This window comes from Crassostrea angulata, chromosome 8, assembly GCF_025612915.1.
Source record: "Crassostrea angulata isolate pt1a10 chromosome 8, ASM2561291v2, whole genome shotgun sequence".
NCBI classification, from domain to species: domain Eukaryota; kingdom Metazoa; phylum Mollusca; class Bivalvia; order Ostreida; family Ostreidae; genus Magallana; species Magallana angulata.
Genome location: NC_069118.1, coordinates 42,733,601 through 42,755,472, shown reverse-complemented (window position 1 = coordinate 42,755,472; position 21,872 = coordinate 42,733,601). Strand labels below are relative to the sequence as shown.

Below are 21,872 nucleotides of genomic sequence, written 5' to 3'. Positions count from 1 at the left end.
TTAAATATATTCAAAGAAACGCAAATTTCACACTCACCATGCTCTAAGAGTCTTAATTATCTTACACGACATCATTAATAAATTTAAATATTAATAAAATATTGAATTCAAGATTTGTTAGGGATATATAGGAAAGTTGTTAGTATACGATAACAAATTGGATATTTGACTGTTTGAACCACTCTAAAACAAAGACATCTGATTAAAATTATGTTCTACAGGTATTGAAGTACACGTTTACATTGGATTAATTTGGTTTAACGTGGTCTTCGTACTGAAAATTATACGAATATTTCAATTAATGTCTTTTTCTAATACAATCATGTATATAGCCAATTAGCCATAAATATTGAAAATTCATCAGCTGAAAATGTTACAGGCGTGGCCTAGTGGTAACGCGAAGGTCTTTTTGATTTTGTGGTCGCTGGATCGAATCCACTAAGTAGTAATTTTTCACTTAAATTGAAACATGAACAGAATAGAGAGGTTATAAAGGTTACATGTATTTATTCTTCTGGTTTTTAGGTCACCTGAGTCACTCAGGTGACCTATTGCAATTGGTCTTCGTCCGTCGTCGTGCGTTGTGCGTCGTGCGTCTGTGCGTCGTGCGTTAACAATTTTACATTTTTGACTTCTTCTTGAAAACTACCAGGCCAATCGTTACCGTGTTTGGTGTAAAGCATCTCTATGGTAAGAAGAATCTAAATTGTGAAATTCATGGCTCTACCACCCCTGAGGTGCCACGGGCGGGGCCAAATATGCAAAAAAAGCCAAATTTTCAAAAATCTTCTTCTCTACTCCCACGCATGTGAGGAAAAAACTAAATGCATGGTTATGTTGTCCATGAAGCCCTCTACCAAAATTGTGAAATTTATGGCCCCTGGGTCCGGGGTTCTGGCTCTAGGGTGGGGCCAATGTGGCCATATAGTAAAAATGTATTTAATCTTAGAAAAGCTTCTTCTCTACTACCATATACATTTGTCAAAAACTAAATGCATGATTATGATGTCCATGAAGCCCTCAACCTAAATTGTGAAATTCATGACCCCTGGGTCAGGGGTTCAGGCTCTAGGGTTGGGCCAATATGGCCATATAGTAAAAATGTATTAAATCTTAGAAAATCTTCTTCTCTACCCCCATATATATTTGTTAAAAACTAAATGCATGATTATGATGTCCATGAAGCCCTCTACCAAAATTGTAAAATTCATGACTCCTGGGTCAGGGGTTCAGGCTCTAGGGTGAGGCCAATATGGCCAAATAGTAAAAATGTATTAAATCTTAGAAAATCTTCTTCTCTACTCCCATATATATTTGTTAAAAATTAAATGCATTGTTATGATGTCCATGAGGTCCTCTACCAAAATTGTGAAATTCATGACCCCTGGGTCAGGGGTTCAGGCTCTACGGTTGGGCCAATATGGCCATATAGTAAAAAAAATTTAAATCTTAAAAAAATCTTCTTCTCTACTCCCACACATGTGAGCAAAAAACTGAATACATGGTTATGATGTCCATGAGGTCCTCTACCAAAATTGTGAAATTCATGACCCCTTTGTTAGGTGTTCAGGCTCTAGGGTTGGGCCAATATGGCCATATAGTAAAAATGTTTTAAATCTTAAAAAATCTTCTCTACTCCCACACATGTGGGCAAAAAAATGAATACATGGTTATGATATCCACAATCTCCTTGACCTAAATTGTGAAATTCATGGCCCCTGAGTCAGGGGTTAAAAACATGAAGGGGGGGGGGGGGGGGGGGGGCGCAATATGGCAATATAGTGTTAATGCATATAAAGTTTAAACATTTTCTTCTCTATTCTCACACATCTGTATAAAAAAACTGACTAATAATTATGTTTACCAGGAAGTCCTCTACTGAAATTTTAATTTTCATGTCCCCTCAAGGATGGGTTTTGACTCTAGGGCAGGGCCAAAATGGATGTATAGATGTTAATGCATATAACGTTAAAAAATTATTTTCTTTACTCCCACACACCTGAAAGGAAAACTGAATTCATGATTTTGTAGACCAGATCTTTTAGTTTTTCACCAAAATAATAGGTTTCACAGTTCTTTTTGAAACGTGGTCGTCATTACATATTTATAATTTTTCTACTCCAGTATGAAACCTAATTAATTAGATGCATATATGAGACTCCATGACAAGTTTGTGTATGGGATATATGCTACTCAGGTGACCGTTAAGGCCAATTGGCCTCTTGTTTTTTAATAAAATATCTTGTTTATTTCAGTCTGAGTATGAGCATAGTACCCTCTTCATTAACACTATACATGTACATGTACTATATTTACACTTAGATCCATTGCATTCTACTTGAACTTATCACGGTTCAGAATATCAACTTCTGCTATACACAGAGTTTCCAGAATTTATGACATATCAGCTCTTGCATACACCATATACATATACGGATCAAAGATCTGATTTTAATCAGAGTGCATCTTCACAAGGCTTTCTGTAGAGCGGAGCTGATCGGATCAGAAACTTTTGCCTTCGGAAGATATTTATGATTTATTTAGACTTGAAAGAAAGAAGGTGTTGCACAAATGCGGAGAGTTCACCTAAACCGAGAAGGACATTTAAATCATCGTAACGCTTGAAGAGTTATCTCTTAATATAGACTTATTACGTGGACGCCTATATTTACATAGCGGGTATGTTCTCTCTTAGGCCAAACACATAACATTTTACGTTTATGTAAAACACGATTTAATTTTTATCGAGCATATCGAATGACTGCATGGCGACTGTTGTATTCGACTTATTATCGCTGAATTGTAGTCATTGTTTCAGTATTGTATAAAAAAGGAGCATGCCAAAGGAAATTATAATGAAACGTATAATGTACATGTATGCACATCGAACATATTTTTTATTAGCAAATTGACTGTCAAATACATGTAACTACGTGTTATATATATATATATATATATATATATATATATATATATATATATATATATATATATATATATATAAAAAGAAAAAAAGCAACACTAACTGCAAAACATAAGCGCTTTCATTGTTAAAAATCTTCAGACGTTTTACAGTCGTTAAAACTATGACGTAATTACGTTACCTAGTGATAACGTCAACAATAATACTATGACGTCATAATGCTTATTGAAGGAAACAATCATAGAATAAAGTTATATATATAGGATCTCTCATGATTTGCGATGGTATATGATTTTTATCCAAAGAGTTGTGTGTTTTCAAGGCTCGGGGATAGAAAACACATAACGAGTTGGATAAAAATCATATACCATCGCAAATCATGAGAGATTCTTTTTATCACATGTTTTACCAAGTATTTTGTTAATCCCAACTTTTTCTGTAAAAATTGTGATTGTGAGCCGCACAACACATTATTTACAACACGTCAACAACGTTACGCATGGAAAAAAAGTTCCTTGAAGTTTAACAAACAGACATTCATTTTCGAACATTTTTTTATGAATTCATTAAGAAATGAACTCAATGTCTACCCAAGTTATACTCGTATAACCTGGGTTGGGGCAATTTACGCTTTATAATCCGCGAAGCGGATTATAAAAAAGCGTAAATTGCTCCAACCCAGGTTATACGAGTATAACTTGGGTAGATATTGAGTTCATTCCTTATAATTTAATTTTCTAGAATTTGCTGTACAAATTGAGTCCGTTTTACTTTTTAAAATGATATAAATCTGTTCAAAATTCAAACGTAACGTCAAGTGAATTAGTACGTTGGTGCATTGTGACGTGTCTTGTGACGTGCAAACCAGGTTATACAAATTTAACTAAATTTTTCTATCCAATCAAATGCCGCGTTACAACCAGAATTAAATTATTGACAAATAACTGAAACAACATTAAAGGTTTCAAATTTATATCTCAACACCCCTCAACTGAATTAATTATTTACTTTTTAGCTCACCTGAGCTGAAAGCTCAAGTGAGCTATTCTGATCACATTTTGTCCGTCGTCCGTCTGTCCGTCTGTCCGTCTGTCTGTCTGTCCGTCTGTAAACTTTTTACATTTTGAACTTCTTCTCTAAAACTGCTTATCCAATTTCAACCAAATTTGGCACAAAGCATCCGTATGGGAGGGCGAATATAAATTGCAAAAATTAAAGTCCGATCTGTATTCAAAGCGGAGAAAACCTTGAAACTGTAGAAAAAGGGGGGTGCATTTTTAAAAATCTTCTTCTCAAGAACTACCGAGGCAAATTCAACGTAGTTTAGCATAAATTATCCTTATGGGAAGGAAAATATAAATTGCAAAAATTAAGGGGTAATTTTGTTTCAAATCGAAGTTATTACGAAAATAATAATAAAGGAAAGGCGTATTTCAATCGGGCTCGGCATCCGGTAAAATGGGTAGGCAAGACTTGGCCTGGGCAAAACAAAAGATTGGCAGTTATTAATCTGCCAATCTCATTAAAATTTCAGGATATTTGATGGACTAGTATATTTGTATTTGCTGTAGATATTGCTGCAAAATAATGCGTATTTGGAATTGACGATTGCCGATCTGCCCCGGCATTTATTTTGCCACGGCCCGGGTTTGCATACCCATTTTACCAAGACTCGTATTCCATACTTCTAAAACGAGGTTCTTTGTTTAAAGCAGCCATGACATTATACGAAAAAGGGTCGATCTGACTATGATGAATTTGCTTGTTGTGCAACAGTTCGCGTATGAAGGGAAGTTTTGAAACATGCAAAATATATTGGTGCCGATTTTGTGAAGTAAATTGAGCTAAATATTTCAATGCGTTGACAGTTTTCACACATGACGTTGGTGTTAGCTTGTTCTGATTTTCGTTTCGTTTTCATTATTTATGCTTTGTAACCTGGAAACTATCGTCTGTATTTCGTGATTTTTACGTATCAAATCAATCAGAGACTTCGGTAAATCAAACAGTTACGTTAACTGTTTACCTGCGCAAATTAAGCAAAATCTGATGTAGGGGTACTGAAATACAATTCATTCTATCGGTAATTCGGCATTATCTTTTGCGTAATGGTAGATTAATGCAATAGGTTTTGTTGAGATGCTCGGCATTTTCTCTAGTTTATTCAGTTTAAATAGAGTTTGATATCGCTTACGGAATTATGTAGGTATATCCATGTATATATATATGATTCATTTCGAAAAAATAAATTGTGTTCTTTATTTGTTATACATGTAATGCATGTTGTTTACAATTTCTATTTACTAACCATATTTGAGTGTTAAGCTTCGAATTATAAGCAAGATACAGAGATTTGCTCACAATTCTATGTTTGTACACAGATCTTAAAAGCTAAAGATTAAAAAAGTATAAAAAATTGTCAATATTTATTACGAAAATTTTCAAAATCTGTTCTTCCAGAAACCCACTTATTGAATTGTAAACTTAACCTTTTTAGCTCACCTGAGGATGGGGCCACAATGGGGGGTCGAAGTTTAACATGAATATATAGAGTAACTCTTTAGAAATCTTCTTCTCAGAAACTAATCGGCCAGGAAAGCTGACACTTGTGTGGATGCATCCTCAGGTAGTGTGAATTTTAAAGTTGTGAAAATCATGACCCCCGGGGGTAGGGTGGGGCCACAATGAGGGATCGAAGTTTAACAAAGGAATATATACAGTAAATCTTTAAAAATCTTCTTCTCAGAAACTAATTCGCCGGCAAAGCTGGAACTTGTGTGGAAGCATCATCAGGTAGTGTAGATTCAAAGTTGTGAAAATCATGACCCCTGGTGGTAGGTCGGGGCCACAATGGGGGATCGAAGTTTAACATATGATTATATACAGTAAATCTTTAAAAATCTTCTTCTCAGAAACTAATTAGCCAGGAAAGCTAAAACTTGTGTGAAGCATACTCAGGTAGTGTAGATTCAAATTTGTGAAAATCATGACCCCTGGGGGTAGGTTGGGGCCACAATGGGAGGTCGATGTTTTACATAGGAATAAACAGAGTTATTCTTTAAAAATCTTCTTCTCAGAAACTAATCAGCCAGGAAAGCTGAAACTTGTGTGAAAGCATCCTCAGGTAGTGTAGATTCAAAGTTGTGAAAATAATGATCCCCAGGGGTAGGGTGGGGCCACAATGGGGGGGGGGGGGGGTTCAAAGTTTAACAAAGGAATATATAGGGTAAATCTTTAAAAATCTTCTCAGAAACTAAACAGCCAGATGATTCTTTATAATTGTTAAGACTTTGGCCCCAGGACAATTCTTTGGCCTCACGAGAAGGTTCAGAATTTGATGTACGTTTATATTCCATATATAAACTATTGTTAGAGATCTTTTTTATATCTGCAATACTCAACATATGATATGACTATGAAATCATCCTGTAAGAAAAGGGACTAATGATTATAAACATAAGAATATCCAGGTGAAAATGGATTTTATTTATACAGGATTTACATGAATTGTTGTACATTGTCCAGATAGTTTGTATTATGACTCCATTGAGCTGATTTTATCATACCTCTTGTTCCTCAGGTGAGCGATGTGGCCCATGGGCCTCTTGTTCATTCTACGTCAATCAACCGTCTAAACCTACGTAATGATTAACTATGACGTCACGTGGCGTAAGAACACACAGTGGAATATCAAAAATTTATCTCATGAGTGATATCCACTGTATATTGGGATAAACATGTGATAAAGCGTTATATACAGTAAAACAAAATCAGAGACGATGAAACAGTCTATATCAAACTATTTAACGAAGGTTTTAGTGACTTTATAAGATGTTTTTCTTTTTCCATATATTTCTATATAGGAGAAACTGGAACAACCCTACGCACCCGTATTCGTATACACAAACAACACGTCAATCAACCCGAGTACAGAAAAATTAAACTTAGTGAACATCTTGATATTTGTGGCCACGGACAATTTTCAGTTTTTCCGTTTTATAAACTTTATACTGACAATGCAATTGAACGAAGGGAAAAAGAAAAACATTTTATAAAGTCACTAAAACCTTCGTTAAATAGTTTGATATAGACTGTTTCATCGTCTCTGATTTTGTTTTACTGTATATAACGCTATATAACTTTATTGTTTTGCCTCGGACTAGAATGTCGCGACGTCATTGGATGAAACGCGTCACGTGGCTGCCTTACAAATTTCTTTAAAAGGCAAGCGTCAAAATTTATAGCGCAACATGGCGGACGTAACGTTATTTGAACTGATTTTCAACACAAACGTTTGTTTACATATCAAACTTTAGGTCCTCGACAAAACAAAACACTTATTAGGTTTGTTACTGACTGTTTAAAGAAATGTGTGGGGTCGGTAAAGTCCATAGAAGGCTCGGCTCCGCCTCGCCTTCTATGGACTTTACCGACCCCACACATTTCTTTAAACAGTCAGTAACAAACCTAATAAGTAATAGAGGGCGAAGCCCTCTCACGGGCCCGAAGGGCCCGTGAGAGCGAAGCTCTCCCTATAGACAACACGTGTACATATGTCTAAAAATAGAAATTACACTCTATACCTATAAAGTTGAAAAACTTTTCCAAGATGGAGGAAAAAAGAATAACTTCACGCGCAGTGACATCACCGGCATCCATGTTGAATTTGAATCTCGTACTAACTTCACGTTTGGTGATAATTTACCAGCTTTGTTTAATGAGTGATAAATACATTTAAACTTACCTAGTGTGTTCTTGAAAAATTAATTCCTAATTAAGAAAACAAATTATCATTTCCTACAACTTACAACAGTTGCATTAGATCCGATCAAATGAATTTCAGGACATCTGATTGGACAAAAAACGTGTCTCAACAGTGAAGCAGTTTTAATTCATTGTTATTAAATATAACATCATGTATTTGAATTAAATTTGCTTTCTGATTACTATTTGAAAACACCAAAGACGATTTTTCTCCAACTTTCAATTTGAAATTTCGTTTTTAGGTTTCATCTCAAATCGTAGCCTAACATACTCATACCCAGGTCATTTCGTACCCAGAATTCAAATTAATTATCAAAATATAAAAAGAATTAAGTTACGACCAATAAATAATTCAGTATAAAACAAAAGATAATCAAAACTTAATTTTGTAGACATCCTAATCTTTGACAGACACATTGTTAAATATTTCCCCATTCTAATTCACCCCCCCCCCAAATGTGTAAACCATACGTATATGATTTAAAATACAATAAATATTCAAAGTACTCCCAAACCGCCATAAAAATAAAAGCAAATAGGGAGATTATTTGGAGTAATATGCATTATAAATACTTAAAAATTATTTATAATAGGAATTACTGATCTGCATTCACAATCACAAATATGCATTGAACACAGATGTATGACATTTTTCAGACAAACTCAGATTAAATTATACACCCCAGTATGTACAATATACATGAAGGACATCATTTGCACCTTATGATTTGAATTAGCTAGGGTACTATCTCAATTTTCTAGTTTTAATGCACAAATCAATCATTAAATGTTTAATAATTCAGTGTTTGGATGACAAATTTAAGCGAAATATTCTCAAGATAAATTGATTTTCTTATTTTAAAAAAAAATATACGTCATTACTCTTTAATTCATGTTTATGCATACATTTGAAATAAGGGAGTAAAAAGTAAAAAATTCTTCATGCTGAGAAATTATCCAGAGATCTGCAATGTAGATACTTCATGTAGCTGCAGCCAGGTATTATCCAATATATGTATAAATTACTTCAGACTAGACAATAAGACATCAAAATAATACACATGTATATTGATAGAATCTAAATAACAACAACAAAAAAAATGCAGCTAAAATCTGTCCCAAGATTTTTTGCTTCATTATTAGTTATTCATAAATACCTTCGCTAGCCAAGGGTGTGTGATCTGCAGGAGCGGCGCGGATCAGAAACCCTTGGCTTACAAAGATGAAATATTTCAGGGTTTAAACAATATTTATTTACATACCAGAATGAAAATTTGTTTACCGGTTTTTATATTTGAATCCCCCCTCCCTCCCACTCTCTCTCTCTCTCTCTCTCTCTCGAGCTGACTTGTTCGCCTAAAAAAAGCGGCTGTTAAAATAAAAATCTATGGATATATTTGTAAAGCAAATAATATAAAATAAGATCTGGATGATAGCATTTGAAAATTGTGTGAGGTGTTCCAAGAAACTTCCAAAATGAAAAAGATAATTATAAAATCTCCATAAGAAGTCAGTTTTTCGTTCCTGTGAAAAAAAGCGACGAATTTTAATTAATGAAGGATTTCAATTGTATTTCTTTTAGCTGTGTATGTTTCCATAAAAATTGTCAACATGTGATGGAAACAGTAGCTTGGGACAGACTATAGCATAGCAGGGGTTGTATAAGAAATGAACAGCTGATGACAGGCCAGAGATAATGAAAGGGCATATCTAGCCCCATTGATATTGGCTTCGCTCTCCAAACGGTTACACCGTAAAACATATTATTCTATGATTGTTTCCTTCAATAAGCATTATGACGTCATAGTATTATTGTTGACGTTATCACTAGGTAACGTAATTACGTCATAGTTTTAACGACTGTAAAACGTCTGAAGATTTTTAACAATGAAAGCGCTTATGTTTTGCAGTTAGTGTTGCTTTTTTTCTTTTATTATATTTTTACCGGACACTGAGAAAATACTTTTGTGATTTGGATATATATATATATATATATATATATATATATATATATATATATATATATATATATATATATATATATATATATATATTTATCTCATACGTGTGGTGTATATTACCCGTGTGATAAACCTTTGCTATATCACACGGGTGATGCTATATCAAATACTTCCGGTCGGAACTACTTTTGACACAGCCCCTCGCTTCAACGCTTCAGTGACCTATTTTCGAAAATTTGCTAGTACTTTCAACATAACTATATCTACTACAAAAATTAATATAAAATTGATTTTGTCAAAGTTACAAATATGAAGGAAAACACATAACTGCGTAGCACAGGCGTCGGAACCGGGGGGCTATTGTGAGGGGGGGGGGGGGGGGAGGTTAGCCCCCCCCCTACCTTTTTGCAAAGATATTCAAAACCGTAACCACAATACCCTTTTTTCTTGTTTGTCAAGATTTTTGATAAATTTAGCCCACTTCCAACTTTCAATTTGCTTTGTGAAGTTTATAAAACTAACACAGTTACAAATTACGTTAACTGTCAAGGATCGAGTTCATCCTGACGATGCGATGAAAACAGAGCGCTCTGGTTGTGTTTATATACAAGAACTTACCGAAATGATGTTTCATAAGACTTTTATTCCACCACCAGTAAGCATCCTTATTCTTGAATCATAAGGCTAGCCTAGTGTTTGTTTTATAAAACATCATGCATCAACAACTGTTCCTCGTTCGAGTCAATTCAAACTAACGAGCATTCGCAACTTTGTGTATGTAAACAAAACTGATTATTCAAGTCTTCTAATCGGAATTTCCATTTAATCAAGTGAATAAGCTCTAAGAAAAATTATCTAGAGCTAAAAAATTATTTTAAGGTTTATTTCAGTGAAACTTTACATTAAAACAGTTAGATTTATCTCAGGAATGACGTACTAAATTGTATTGCGCAAGGTCACAATAGCCGCATAACACAACGTTGCATCATCGTTTTTAATCTTTGAAAAAAAAATCCAATTTGGGTCACACAAGGGACTGTCTCAAAAGCTTCATAATATAAATCAAATTGTATGAGATAAAAAGAACATCTATAATTGTGTGATTTTATATTTGCTTTATCCAACTCGTTGAAATGGTTATATTCGCTCGGCAAGCCTCGCGAATATATACACCATTTCAACTCGTTGGATAAAGCAAATATAAAATCACACAATATAGATATCCTCTATATATATATATATATATATATATATATATATATATATATATATATATATGTGTGCTGTTACAGTATATATACATGCACACAATAACCTGAAACATTTTATTTCATCTGCATGGTTCTTTCGGTCAGTTGTTCGCTTACCTTTTTAGTGTTTATCTCTCTCATACACCATTAATAAGAAAAAACCATGCATAACATCTTCGCAAGCCAAGGATTTCCAATCCGCTCTTTAAAGTACGAAATCCGTGGAAAGCAAAGATACATATATAATATATAAATTATTTAAGTATTGAATCCTTATTTTTTGAAAGATATAGTCCCATAACTGCAACGGTGTGTGCATACAAATTGAATAACGCGCGTTAGCGCGTTATGAAAATTTGTTTGCACACACCGTTGCAGTTATGAGACTATATCTTTCAAAAAATAAGGATTTAATGCTTATATTTACATTTTTTACATTCTTGCCTTGTACGCAAATGCGAATTATACCTCAAAATTACTGTACTATCCTATGGGTAAGTTTAAATTAATGGAAGAGCCACTGTAACAGCCACAAGCGTGATCTTTGATTTTCGCTTGTGACGTTGTATTTATCAGCGTTCAACGTTTGTGACGTCACAATTAAAACTCGTCAATTAACCTTTTAGTACCCTTTCTGTGTTATGGTGCTATATCTGCAGTAGCTTTACATGCAAAATATACGTGGAATGTAAATATTTATTTTTCATTGTACTTTCAGTGTATAATCATATTCGTATGTTGAACGTCCTTCCGCAGCGTCCATCAACAAAGGCGATATTCTGTACTTTTTTGGTTTATAGTTGTTACGCCTCGCATATGCTAAAACCCAAATCACTGAGGCTTCGTGTGAGCATGTGCCAACAGTTCTTGAACCTATAGGACAATATTTACATTCTACTGTGTTTTTCCATTAAATTCTGTGATCTTCAAATGCCTCTAAATGCAACAAGTAGTCAAAGGTCAAATTGACGAGTTTTATTATGACATCACAAACGTTGAACACTGTAAACTGCAACGTCACAAGCGAAAATCAAAGTTCACGCTTGTGGCTGTTACTGTGGCTCTTCCATTAATATTAACTTACCCCTAGGATAAGATAGGAATTTTAAGGTATGAATCACATTTGCAGACAAGGCAAGAAGTTAAAAAATGTAAATATAAGCATTAAATCATGATTTTTTGAAGTATACACTCTCATAACTGCAGCGGTGTGTGCATACAAATTTTCATAACGCGCTAACGCGCGTTACTCAATTTGTATGCACACACCGCTGCAGTTATGAGAGTGTATACTTCAAAAAATCATGATTCAATGCTATATTGGCAATATACCATCCAGTGACGGTCTTTCCATCATGTTCAACCCAGATGTCGTACTGTTTGGCTGAAGTATGCCGAGATTGTATTCGGGCATGAATAAGATCCGACATAGAATGTCGAAAATATATTTGTGATGTGGTACCATGCATGTACTCATCAATATAGGATGCTGCTTGGTGGACCTGATACCGGTATATACCGAACATTAGTGCTCGTTTGTCATCCTCCGTCATCTTAGGGAAGTCATATAAACAGTTATTCAAGTCATGAAGTGGGAACCATGATTTGGACCTATGAAGTAGTGCATCATCACTTAGAACTCGTTTCTGTACAAGGTTTTTTTGACTTGCCATCTTTAACATTTTCTGGGCAATTTCACAGTGTGCATTAGAATTTTTATGAAAAGAGGGACGATAGCAATTGCACAAAGCAGCAACAATTTTCAAATAATCTTTAACATTATGAGTATCGGAGTTAGGGACAACTTTATCAAAATACTTCCATGATTTTATTCTACCATTAATGCACTCTATGGCCCAACGTATTTTTGTGACTAGTCGTGAGTGATTAGCATCGTTGGTGGAAAATTCTTAAGAAGATGTTTGAAGGAATGCGGGGGATTCAGTGTGAAATCCTCCGTCTTCTAAAAGTTCAAGAACATATCGAAATCCTCGATCCAGGATGAATCTGTCACCCTCTTTTAAACAATCAATAATTCCATCAGCGTTTGTGTTTATCATGTTTCTCATAATTGCTGCATCATTGTTTTTTCTATCAGCAAAGAACGGCCCGACAACTGATAAGATGTACCCTGTCGTGGTAACCACAACCATTGGTTTGATAAGCGGACGGTGTTTATGCATGCTTTAACATTTTCTCTGGACTTTATTTTTTGTGCTTTTTTGGATATAAATGTAAGTTCCATCAAACAATAGAATGGCAGAATCGGACAAAAAGTTGCTGAAAATGGAAATGGCGGCATCTGATGTGTGTTTGTTTATTACATCGTTTTTACTTATCGCATTAAATCCGACGAAACTTTGAACAAAGTGCGAAGAAAACGCTTTCTTTCCTCTTTGGATCATCCTCGAGACTTGGTATCGTTTTAATGAACCACACAAAGTATCTATCAATATGAAATATTGCAATATACATGTATGCAATTTGGAAATATGGTAAAAAAAAAACTTTTGTTACACTACTGCAACTCTGTTCTCAGTTTGAGTTATAATAATGTACACAAGATACATTTTAAGGTATCCGATCCATAATAGCACCAAATTAAATGAATCTGGATCCTTTTCTTGAGGAGTTATCCCATTTGCTTTTAAACTAAAAAAAATTCAAAAAAATTGTATTTGGTATAAAGTTTATTTTCAATAGGTGTTGTATTTCTAATGATTTAATACATCTTTCCACCAAAGCATTTGTTGATATTCTTTATGCTTACTTTTTCATTCTAAAAATTGTGCTTGTCCCTATAGACCTTAATGTAATCTTCATTAATTAATTACTGCTACGTTAACAATGATTTTGAAAATTTCTCTCGGTAAATCTTTTTCTAATCTAAAATGCTTTGAATTAGTGTCAGAGTATTTAATCCATGGATATTCAAGGTTAAAAAAAGTACGTCCTAATAGGGGTCGGGTATACACTGCACGAAAAGTCGCGTTTAATATAATTTTATAGATTCGTTTACCAAATTATATTTCTTGTTTTTAATATAATTTGTGTATAACGTTATATTATATGCAAAATATAATGTCATTTACTTGATTGGATTTTATAATAAAGTATAATTAGATTTAATGCGATATACAACAAGAATAATGTAGTTTAATAGAAAAAAATATACGTTTCGTTTAAGAAAATTGACATTCATACGTAAATACATTTATACATAAAGTTTAATAATGTTTCTGGTATTCAGGAAATATATATGATAATTGATGTGTCAATAATATGTTATTTTATACAAAATAAAATGTTGTTTACGTACTCATTATTGCAAATACACAAAATCGTCTATATGTATCAAACTATCTGATCATTATGTTCTGATTTAATCATGGGAGGGGTTCGAGACGGTAAACACAAAACATCCTAATGATTATTTTTTCAGACACGTATAAGTAGATTAGATACAATATACAAAAAAGAATAACAAAGTTTAATAGAAAAATATATAACTATGATAATTTTAGTGTGATCTTTATATGTATATTTGCTTATACTTGAAGTTTAACTAAGTTTGATTTGCATTAAATATACGTGATATTTAATGTGCCATTAATACATATTTCATTTAGAATAAAATATTGTTTATACACTGATACAAACAGACAAAATATTATAAAGCATCCAATATTATTATATGCTGCAGCTCTGAACTTACATGTACGTGGAAGGGGTTTGGGACGAAAAAAAACCCACTAAATTAATCGCTTCAAGGAAATATTTGATTTGTAGAAAAAAAAACCTCACAAAGCAAATAAAAAATATTTGACTATAACAATTGATTCAGGATGAGAGAGAGAGAGAGAGAGAGAGAGAGAGAGAGAGAGAGAGAGAGAGAGAGAGAGAGAGAGAGAGAGAGAGAGAGAGAGAGAGTTTAACCTCTACGCGCATGCGAATCAAATTAAGCCAATCAAAAATCGAGAGAATTCTGAACCCGCCAAGCTGCGATGGAGATAACATGTCGGATTCGAGTGAAGTAGCGAAGTATATCTATCAGAATTTAGTGCTCTTGGACTGATGAATCATCAGATTCGTACATCGACGAAATCTTTAGGAAAACATCCATTGTCAAGACTATTGTCAAGTGCCGAAAGGGAAGAAAAAGTCACCACCAAGTCAAGCAGGTAGAGCGCTCGTGAGAAACAAGATGGCGAAACAGTCCCACAACGTCAGTCCTTTGCCTCAACTTCTGTTCTTACATGTAGCAGCACCTTGGAGATAGGTTCGCCGGCCAGTAGTACCAGTTGTTTAATAGGTATGGTGGTGATTACAGTATCGATAAACAAGCGTCCCATTAACACATGCTCTTGTAATTTCATAGTTACTTCCCCTTGTGAACATGATTATTTCCCTTGTAAGAAGTACAGTCAACTCGTAACCAAACTGATTTGTAATCAAATAGTCGGATAGTCCGAGTTATAAATAACTTCAAATTACATGATTATGCCCACAGTCATAACTGTTTAATATTGATATTCATTTAAATAAATATTGTCGGGTATGTCATATTATCAAATTAGCATATTATCTACCGGTATAAGTATTTGTACTCACAGATGCTTGGGGACAGGACGCCCAACCCCCATATTCACCCCCTCCCCCCCCCCCCCCCCACATTCACAAGTTATTTTTTCACCATTTGACACCTTATGAAATTAAAGAGACCATCATTTCCAGCCGGTCAGTACTTTTTCAGTTAATATGAGCCCGTCCTATGATATCACGGTAGTTATATTATTTTGTTAAAAAATCTATCAATACGAAAATATTTCCAGAAACTAATGTTTTGTGAGTTTATATACCTCAGTAATGTTTAACGTGTCTGTTTTCAATGTCTATAAATATTCCGACGTCAAATGTCAATTTCAGCGCGTGCTACTATAAGTAAACAGAAATACCGCGATACCATAGAACCAGCGATATGATAGAAACAAGTATAAATAATTTAAGGATTTCCTAGCGAGGTGTCAAATTTTACAGGATGGTGTCTGCTGACATTGCAAATTCTTTGCTTTTTATACCAGGGGTATATATTTTATTTCTGCATAGCTTTTGCGTTAATTGTGTTTTTTAAATGTAACATAAATCAACATATAGTTAAAAATAAATGATAAAAAAATAACCCGAGAATGGAGGGGGGGGGGAGCAATGATTAAACACACAAGTTTCAAATTTAATCAATGTTGATTATAATTTGTCCCAAGTTATTGCTTCCATCACTTTTTGATGATTTTTTATAAAAATACACCTAGGCTACACTCAAATAGAAGTACAGTTGAAATCGATGAAATGGAAAATATATCCAAGATATCTCCATTCAATGACACATCATTTTTCACTCATAAAAGTTCACAGGAAGGTAAATAAATTTCTTACAGAAATTTATAATAGGAAATGTCTGCATCTTTTCGCCATCTGGAAATCACTTGGAATATATACCTTGCACAATTTTTCGTTATCCAGGCTATTTCATGGCTGGTGCAATGAAAAATCCCCATAGACTATTTTGAGTTGTGTATTGAGATCTGAAGGGGCAAAAGCCAAAGGGGTGTTTCAAATCAGATAATCTGAAGATATTTCATATCCAGTCTTCGAAATTAAGCGGTAGCCCGATGACCGAGGCTAGTTAAATCAGGATCGGGCTACCAAATATTATATTCGCGCATGCCCGATGGGCTAGTACGTTGTTTCCGGCGGTAATTGAAATTATGATACCATTTTTGAGTCGGCTCGCTTCGCGAGCGAGTCCTTGTTATCATAGCTGTTTCTGCGAATATTTTGCACTACATTATTCATGCGCTAATGAAAATAGTGCATGCATTAACCTCTTTTGTTTGCGTGATTGTCAATTTGAAATGGTTAAACAATTTTTTACACATATATTTCTAAAGTTTTTCTTGATATTTACAAAATAAAACAAATCAAAGTAGTTTTTGTTCAATCGCCGCCCATGAATTCGACAACTTACACGGGGAAAACCTTGTTCCATGTTAAGCATAAAATCTATTTTTAGAAAAACCCAGCTCGCAAAGCGAGAAGACCCTTTCTATCATCGGATCTCTTGGAGTGGATTTTGAGTACAAACGTGAATTGATAATGGGCGATATAATGCAAATAGCTCTTATTTCTTCGTCATTGAAACATACTGGTCCTTTGTCTCTATCCTACGATATCATGCATTGCCAGTCTGGCAGGCATTGCCAGTCTATCATTGACAACGTGTTGAATCAAAGTACTGAGATGAGTTGATAATCAGGAATCAGATATTTATTGACCCATTTCTGCTTTTAACATGCAGAATTTGAAATAATCATGAATTCAGTATAGAAATTTCTTATCATCACTGGCTACAACATATCAAAGATAAAAAAAATCATGAATTGTGAAAGGTAATTTTTTGAATAAAAAGGATAACTAAATATTATTATCATATAATTTAATATGATAAGTCATTTTTTGTCAAGTTGTTTTTATTGTTCTTGATTAGGGCTAATAAAATTTTGTTTGGGCTACCAGATTTTGTAACCTCACTTGCCCTATGGGCTTGTAGTAAAAAAAGTTAAGCGCAAAGACTGCATATCTATTTTGAGGATGAACATAATTTGAGCACATAGATATTTATGATTATCAAAATAGCAAGAAAAAGTGTACGAAGAAAAAACTCGGGACAGAGTGTAGCTATTAACCAAGAATTGCTACCCATTATAGTCACAATCTGTGACCTATTGATTAAGAGTCGGCTTGGTTATACGAGTCGGTTTGGGTACGACTTGACTTGATTCGCCTTAGAGGCCTAGAATAACTCTTCAATGCCTGTATTTTGATTTATTTTCACTATTTTGATGGATGAATAGGACCAGCATCGTGGCCACTTTTCAAGTTGAGAAAGATTGAGCTTCAGCAGGAAAAAATCTTGGAGGGGCAGAAGGAAATTAATGCTAAATACTCTCTGAAAGTAATCCATCGCAAAAGAAAGGAAATAAGAAAGTTAAAATATGTGTACCCAGCCAAGTACATGTAAGTATATTTGATGTCAATAAAATATTGGTCTGATTTGCTATATTTAACAAATAACCGCAAAAAAATATAGGAATGGGACAATACACCAGTGCATCACGGTATATACTTTGACGATATTTGGATCGATACATTTACCATTAATACAACGATACCGTAGCGAACTTTTTTTTTATTTTCATAAAATATCCAAGCTTCATATACCAGCTATTTTAAGTCCGCGCGCCTAATATGAAAGTACAAAGATGGCAGAAAACCTCATAAAGTTGTCAAATCAAAGCTAAATCTGGAGTGTGGAAAACTTTCGGATTACTTGTTTATGAAAAGTAGTGAATACAAGACGAAAGTAATTTGTAAATTGTTCAACGTTCATTTTAAATATAATGAAATCACTTTGGACATGTGGTAATACATAGACAGATTCAATAAATTTTAAGCCCTTATTCATGTTTTCATTTAGTTGCAATGTATCGTGATATGTATCATATCGCATCTCATGTATCGTGATTTGTACCAAATCTGCTAAGTAAAGTATCGTCCCAGCCCTGAAAAAATTCATGACTGAATTGAAGCTGAAGATTTTTTTTTCAGTGATTAATCTATTGTAGCTTTTTGTTTAAATGTTTTTTGAATTAGGTTTTGCTGGAATCTTGTTTGGGTGGGGGGGGGGGGGGCTAAGAATTAGAGGATTATGTGGTACATTCTCTGACAAAAAACAGTAGGCTTCATCTGAACACAACATTTTACAAAGCTTTGGCTAAAATAAATAAAAGAATTGGGTGATAAAGCCTTTCATTTTTGTTGTACACCTGATTTCCAGACCTAAAACTCATGATGTTCTGTATACCATACTGATTTTTTTTTTTGCATGTTTGAATGTAATATTGCTGAGACATAACATACATATATTTGATAAGCATAAATGTTGTGACTGGCTTGTATATTAATATATATTCAATCATTTGTACACATCTAAAATTTTTGTTAATTGTATTATACAGGCTTATACTGTAATGTACATGTGGAGCGTATTGAGAGGAGTTATCTCAATATCAGCAACTATATAATTGTATGGCCTTGTTATGGTATTTTGTGAATGCATACTTTCAGATTGCTGTGCATGATGGATACTCCCATGGAATTTCCCTAGGATTGTAGTGAAAAATGAAATCTGATGATGGAAACCAAATATTGAAGTAAAACTTTTTAAAGAATTAATAACTTAGACCACACCAATAAAAATTTTTGTTTGCAGGGTTCGACACTAACCTTAGTCCGTTAGTCACAGACTAATAGATTTTCATACGGATTAACAAAATTTCTGTCTAGTCAGTCCGGTCAAACTAATAAAAAGTTTTGCTTAAAAAATGTGTAAATTAATGATGTGTGATTGTCGACATTTTAATGGAAAACCCTGACTGTATTTTTATTATCTAGCATATGATACTTTGCAGTGATTATAGAGTTACCGAGCAAAACAACAGAGGTATGCAGGATATTATGGGTGACTTGATTATTTCTTTGCCGTAAGGGGATGTCCGAGAAAATTAATAGGTTACAAGCGCACGTGTTCACAACAACAGCTTCGAAAGGGACGCTTATGTGTTTTTAAAAAATATAGGTGAAACGAATCTCCTGTGAGTTGTTTAATTTAAATGAATTGTTTTACGTTAAATAATTTGTGATAAATTGCTTATTATTTTAAACAGATTTTTAAAGAACTTAAACAATGAAAAGAACAAGGTAGCTCATAGCCTGGATCTAATTTGCATAGATCTATTTATAACATCTGTAATGGCGGCATACACCTAGTACACAGAGATAGTGAATACGCAGCTCATTGCTATGTACTGCATAGCACAATACAACTAAACATGTGCAACACCTGTAAGAAAAACATTATAGTGTATATTATGCACCCCTTTCTTACAAATGCTATTTAAAAACTCCATACTATATATAAGGCAAATACGGTAATGCTTTTTAATTTATTTCTGACGGGCACATAAAATTGCCTGCGGACTAGTTAAAATGAACAGGCACTAGTCCCGCTGGACTAATGCATCAAACAGTTAGTGTCGAACCCTGTGTTTGTCAGATCCCGCGCTCTTGTATTTAAATAAAACTTTGCAAATAATATTCTAATTTTTGTTGCAATGTTATATTTTAGATGCAATAAACAGATATTTCCTGTCTATGCAAGATAAAGGAAGAAGAGAGTCGATTCTTTCAAGAAAGGAATGGATCTGTATCAAAGGAAACAAGGGTATGCCCAATTATATGCACTGCATGTTTTGAGAGTTTAGACCATACATATGTTCAAATGTCCCTGTTTACAACTGCCAAAATCATGAACTTGTATTGAAGTTCTAATTTATGCTGTATTATATACAGTGACTGTTCTATTGATTTAACTTACCTTTTAAGATTAATAAGGAGTTTTGATGTATAAATCGCATTTGCAGATAAGGCAAGAATTAACAGAAATGTAAATACTTGTTATTATGCCCCCTTCAGACAAGGGAGGGAATACTACATTGCTGTTGTTGATCGGCCGGTCCACCAACAATTTCCTTTAACGCAGAGGTTGCTTCTATTGATATGAAATTTGACACACAGATTCATCATAATAATATTTTGGTCAAGTTTGATTTAGAGTCTAATTGAGCAATTTTTGACAGAGTTATGCCCCTTGCATATGGGAAAATCCCAATTATTTGCTTTTTCGTTCATTTCTTTATAGAGGTCTCCAAGGAAGAAAGGGACAATTGTGTTTCACAAATATCTCTTGTTTTTTGAAATATATAGTCTCATAACTGCAATAGTGTGTGTAGACAAATTTTCATGATGCACAAACACCTGTTACTCCTCTTTCAAAAAACAATGATTTAATGCTTAAATAAATTGTCTGAGGAATTTAAAAGAAAAGCCTGAACATTTTACAATGTTGGCTTTTTAAAGACAGTATGTGTGTATAAACATGTGTATTTATGTGTGTATATATGTTGTAGAAAATGGAAGTTATATTATAGACAGGCTGTCAGGCTGTATTTAAACAAAAGACCTCCTGGGATGAGGAGAAAAAGAAACAAGTAGAACCTGTATTTCTTGTCGAGTACTTGATGATGTCATCAGAATATGAAAATGATTGGGAAGATGACACAATATATGAAATCACATCTCTAAAGTGGCGCTCTGACGAATGTTTAATTGGACACCAAAAGTTCTGCTCTGAAATCCAAATGTTCAAAAAGGCAAAGTATAAGACGTATAATGACCAACAATGAATCATCTAGAGACAAACCAGAAAATATATCAAATGAACAGAAATGGGCCATTTGAGATTTTTAAAAGATCTCTGCAACTGTCATGTATAATAAGCTCACCTGAGCTGAAAGTTATTATATGGTTTTACTGATATGCAAGCATTTTGATATATACATTGTTGATTGTATAAAATTGTTAACTCCATCCCATGGACAATTTTTGTTCCTCGCAAGAGGTTCATTCATATTTTGATGTAGGTTTATTATCCATGTATAAAGAGTTGTTTAACACTTCTTGAGAACTGCAAAGCTCAATATGTGATATGACTGTAAAATCATTGCAAAATAGCTTGATGTATTGTTGTAGTATGATGAACCTAAAAATATGCTGGGTATTTTTTTAAATACAGGATCTGATATTACTTGTTAAACTCATACTGTTATGTAAAAGAATATTCATTGTGTATTTTTTTATTGTTGAATTTTTTTTATGCTGATCAATTATAGATTAAATTTGGCCATTATGATTTTCAATTTTTGTCATATTGGCATGTAACCAAGTCATACTTTTTTTATCTCAATTTATTTACAAATATGTTTAAGTTTATTTCCAGTAATTAGTGCATACATCTCT

At 33.7% G+C, this 21,872-nt stretch overlaps 1 protein-coding gene and 1 pseudogene across 1 annotated transcript in view; both read left to right on the top strand.

Moving 5' to 3' along the window:
• The window catches only part of LOC128158648 (E3 ubiquitin-protein ligase TRIM71-like), a 43,517-nt gene that overhangs the window by 861 nt on the left and 20,784 nt on the right, over nt 1-21,872 (top strand). The gene's annotated exons all lie outside the window — the stretch shown is intronic.
• On the top strand, nt 15,103-20,131 carry LOC128158654 (uncharacterized; annotated as a pseudogene).